Raw genomic sequence first — 4,854 nt, forward strand, 5'->3', positions numbered from 1 at the left:
AGATTACTTAAATAAATAAACTTTAAAAAAATCAATTCAACAAAAAACCATACCCCAGTATCTTTATGAACATAGACGTAAAATCTTCCACAAAAAACTAGCAAATTGAATCTACCAATATAGAAAAAGGATTATACATTATGATCAAATGGTATTTATCCCAAGAATGCAAAGTTGACTTAACATCTGAAAATCAATTACTGGGATACACTGTATCCAGAGAATAAAGGACAACAACGACCAATGATCTCAATACAGCAGAGGTATCTGACAAAATTCAACACCACCTCATGAGAAAACAATCAACTAGGAAATCAACACAACCCATTCCCGTCATAACCGGTGAATATTCAGTAGATCAATTATGTTTTGTGCCTGCAGTTAATTTAAGTATTCCTTTGTAAATACACTTGGTTACAACCTTTTTTTTTTTTTTTGAGAGGGAGAAAGCAAGCACGTGTGTGGGGGGGAGGGGCAGAGGGAGAGGGAGAGAGAAAATCTCAAGCAGGCTCCATGCCCAGTGCAGAGCTTGATCTCATGACCCTGAGATCATGACTTGAGCCAAATCAAGAGTTGGCCATTTAACCGACTGAGCCACCCAGGCGCCCCACAACTTCTTCGTAAGAGTACAACGAGGCTTACGTCTGCCTATACACCAGATAGATATACCCAGGAGTGAATCAGTCACACAAAGCACATTAAATAGGATGGTAATTTTGTTCTGAATATCAGAATAAAGAATGAGATTAGGAAATTGCTTTGGTTCACCAAAAATGAAATGCAGTTCATGCTGAAGGATACTTAAGTGAGGATGACACACAGAAACTCCTGAGTTCGCAGGGACTAAGGTCAAAATTCAAACTCATACCTGCACATGAGTCTACGTCTCTACCAGGGTGTTAGCCAGTCTCTATTACCATAAACAGGTGGGATGTTTCAACTTCCAAATCTAGTCACTTAATCAACAAAACTTTGGGGTGCCTGGGTGGCTCAGTTGGTTAAAGTGTCCAACTCTTGGTTGGGGCTCAGGTCATGATCTCAGGGTTGTGGGATCGAGCCCCACATTGGGCTCTGTGCTCAGAGCAGAGTCTGCTTGTCCCTCTCCCTCTGCTTCTCCCCTCCCCCATAAATAAATAAAATCTTTTTTTTTTTTTAAAGATTTTATTTATTCATTTGACAGAGAAGACACAGCGAGAGAGGGAACACAAGCAGGGGGAGTGGGAGAGGGAGAAGCAGGCTTCCCGCTGAACAGGGAGCCCGATGCAGGGCTCGATCCCAGGACCCTGGGATCATGACCTGAGCCGAAGGCAGACACTTAACGACTGAGCCACCCAGGCGCCCAATAAATAAAATCTTAAAAAAAAAAAAAAAGAACCACTTAAAAAAAAATCAAAAAAATTTCATTGAGCATTTACTAATGTGCCAGGCACTGTTTTAGGCACGTGGGACGTATCAGTAGACTGAGAGATCCTTGCCTTGTCTAACTGAAATTCTAGTTGGGGAAGGCAGATGATACACCGTAAGGAATTATGTAATATGTTAGAGAGTGAAACATGCTATGGAAAAGAGAGAGTAGATCAAGGGACGTCAGGAGCAATTTGGTGGTGGTGTGTGTGTGTGTGGAGTTTTCAACCAGGTGGTTAGGGTAGTCTCACTGAGATGAGATATTAGCACACACTTCACGGTGATGAGGGCCTCAGCCAACTGGATTTCAGGAGAAAAACGGCCAGGCGGCGGAAACGGCCGGAGCCAATGCCCTGCAAGGGCCTGAGAAACCTCTCCTCTGGGTCTCTAATGCCAGGTTCTTCCCGGTGAGTCCGTAAACCTTTCGGAGAGAATTCGGTAGAACTTTACCTTTCTCTCAGTTACGAATGTAGGCAACACATTCTGCTCCTCTCACATGCCTGTGACCCCTGTATTCATCCTTCAGTCTGTAAGTCATGAAACCATATTAGGTTTCAACCACGCTCATACAGTGGGGTCTCAGTAGTTCCCCGTGTATTAGAATATGAAGACTTTACACCGGACCAATGCAACGAATAGAACTGTAACTGGTTTAGGGAACCACAGATCAGGACAGGCTTGGAAGGCACGTGGTAGGAACAAAAAGAAACTTGTTAGGAGCCCGTGAGAAATCTGCTCTGGGTCTAATCCCACAACCTGTCCTAATCCAGTTTCATTTGCCATTCTTGCTTCTGACTAATGGACTAGCCTCCGCCACTGAAAACACTAAGACCTCATTCTGGTATGATGTCACCCCTAGAGAGGTGCAATCTCAGCTGTCTTGAATGATAGAAAGCTGAGTCAGGGTTAAACCTCTTGCATTTTCTGTAATTCCTTGTATTATAAAAATTCCAAATATAGCCAGATCATTGATATTTAATTGTTTAAAAAATGCATTTCTGATATCTAGAATTTGTGATATATAAAATTTCCCATTACCATATAAATTTTATTAAAAATAAAACACAATAGGGGGCACCTGGGTGGCTCAGATGGTTAAGCATCTGCCTTTGGCTCAAGTCATGATCTCCAGGTCCTGGGATCGAGCCCCATGTCGGGCTCCCTGCTCAGCGGGGAGTCTGTTTCTCCCTCTGCCTCTGCCTCTCCCCCTGCTTGTGCTGTCTCTTTCCCTTTCAAATGAATAAATTTTTTAAAAATCTAAAAAAAAAATAAAATAAATAAAATATAATAAAAGGATTAGAATCCTTCTATTTTTTTGCATGATCTGTTTTTTTGGTTAAATTATAAAATTATTTTTCGCATTCTGCTACAGTCATTCTTTCGGTTTTTTTTTTCATTTAATCCATATGTGAAAAAATAATCCAATAAAAGGAAAGACAACATTGTCTTTCCAGTTTATTCAGAAAGAAAACCCCAAATATAGTGACATATTAGGGCATAACATGAACCAAATGTAGATAGTAACTGATAAACTTATTCACATGAAGATAAACAAGAGAATTACAAGGAGAGACAGTCTTACTAATCACACAACTTAAATACTGGGGAAGAAATAATTTTTCAATATCAGTTTCAACCAATAACCCCATTATTTGATATCAGATGGTGAGTGTGCAAAATAAAAAGTCTTCTGGAAAATAGAACATCGTAACAAAATTGTTAATTCATGAAGGAAAAGATTCAAAGATTTGACTGGTAACAATCTGAAAACTTCCTTACTACAAAAGGTATCATAAACAAGTTAAAATATACATGACAGATTAAAAACATAATTGTGCAGTGTACCTAAAAAAAGATACACATTTTAATAAAGAGTTACTATATATCATTAAGTAAACAAATAGAATGAGCAAGGGATATGAAGACAATTTACAGAATAAAAATTGCCAAAACACACCCATAAAATATCCAATCTGATAATCTAGGAATGCATCCTATAAACATACTACCAAATATTTAAGGATTTACCTTTAGGGGCGCCTGGGTGGCTCAGTTGGTTAAGCGACTGACTTCGGCTCAGGTCATGATCCCGGGGTCCTGGGATCGAGTTCTGCATCCGCCTCATTGCTTATCGGGGAGCCTGCTTCTCCCTCTGCTTCTTCCCCGCTGCTCATGCTCTGTCTCTCTCTCTCTCAAATAAATAAATAAAATCTTTAACAACAGCAACAACAAAAGGATTTACCTTTAATACTTTTTTTTAAAAAAGATTTTATTTATATATGTATCTTTAGAGAGAGAAAGAGGGAAAGAGGGAGAGGGAGTGTGCGCACGAGCCAGGGGAGGTGCAGAGGCAGAGGGAGAGAGATCTCAAGCCGACTCCACGCAGAGCACCCAGTGGATGCGGGCCTGACAACCCGGATACCATGACCTGAGCCGAAATCAAGCTGCGGGCTTTACCCACTGAGCCACCCAGGTGCCCCTTAAGGATTTACCTTTAAAAATGTTCACTGCAGGGGTGCCTGGGTGGCTCAGTTGTTAAGCGTCTGCCTTCAGTTCAGGTCATGATCTCAGGGTCCTGGGATCAAGCCCTGCATTGTGGGGCGGCGGGGGGCGGTGGGGGGGAAAATCCCTGCTCAGCGGGGAGCCTGCTTCTCCCTCTCCCTCTGTGCACTCTCTCTCTCTCAAATAAATAAATGAAAAATTAAAAAACAAAAACAAAAACAAAACTTCACTGCAGGGGCACCTGGATGGCTCAGTTGGATAAGCATCTGATTCTGTTTCCGCTCCATTTCACAGTCGTGGGATCAAGCCCTGAATCAGGCTCCAGGCTTAGCATGGAGTCGGCTGGAGATTCTCTCCCTCTCCCTCTGCCCAGCCCACCACCACTCACGCACATGCTCGTTCTCGCTCTCTAAAACAAAAACAAAAACAAGAACTTAAAAAAAATATTCACTGCAGCATTTGTAGCGAATATATCATAAACGATATTGAATAAATACGGTATGCTACCATGTAGCCATCAAGAATAATAACTGGAGGGGTGCCTGCCTGGCTCAGTCCATGGAGCGTGGGACTCTTGATCTCGGGGTTGTAAGTTCAAACCCCACATTGGGTATAGGATTACTTAAAACAAAAATAAAATCTTAACCATCTGAGCCACCCAGGCACTCCAAAACAAAAATAAAATCTTAAAAAAAAAAAATTAACTAGATTTCAAATACTTAAGAGTACAGTATAATCTCACTTTTATTGAAACACACTTATACAAAACATTTTTAAAAATTCTTAGTTACATGTATTTGCTCAGGAAAAAGGTATACCAAACCACGAACAATGGTTTTTCTCTGAAAGTTGTGATTATAAAGGGCTTTATACTATTGTTTTGTTTGAATTTATAAAACAAATATGTATTACATTTATAATCAACAAAAAATGAAGACTTTCCATTTG

The sequence above is a fragment of the Phoca vitulina genome, unplaced genomic scaffold (assembly GCF_004348235.1).
Source record: "Phoca vitulina isolate PV1807 unplaced genomic scaffold, GSC_HSeal_1.0 scaffold46, whole genome shotgun sequence".
NCBI lineage: Eukaryota > Metazoa > Chordata > Mammalia > Carnivora > Phocidae > Phoca > Phoca vitulina.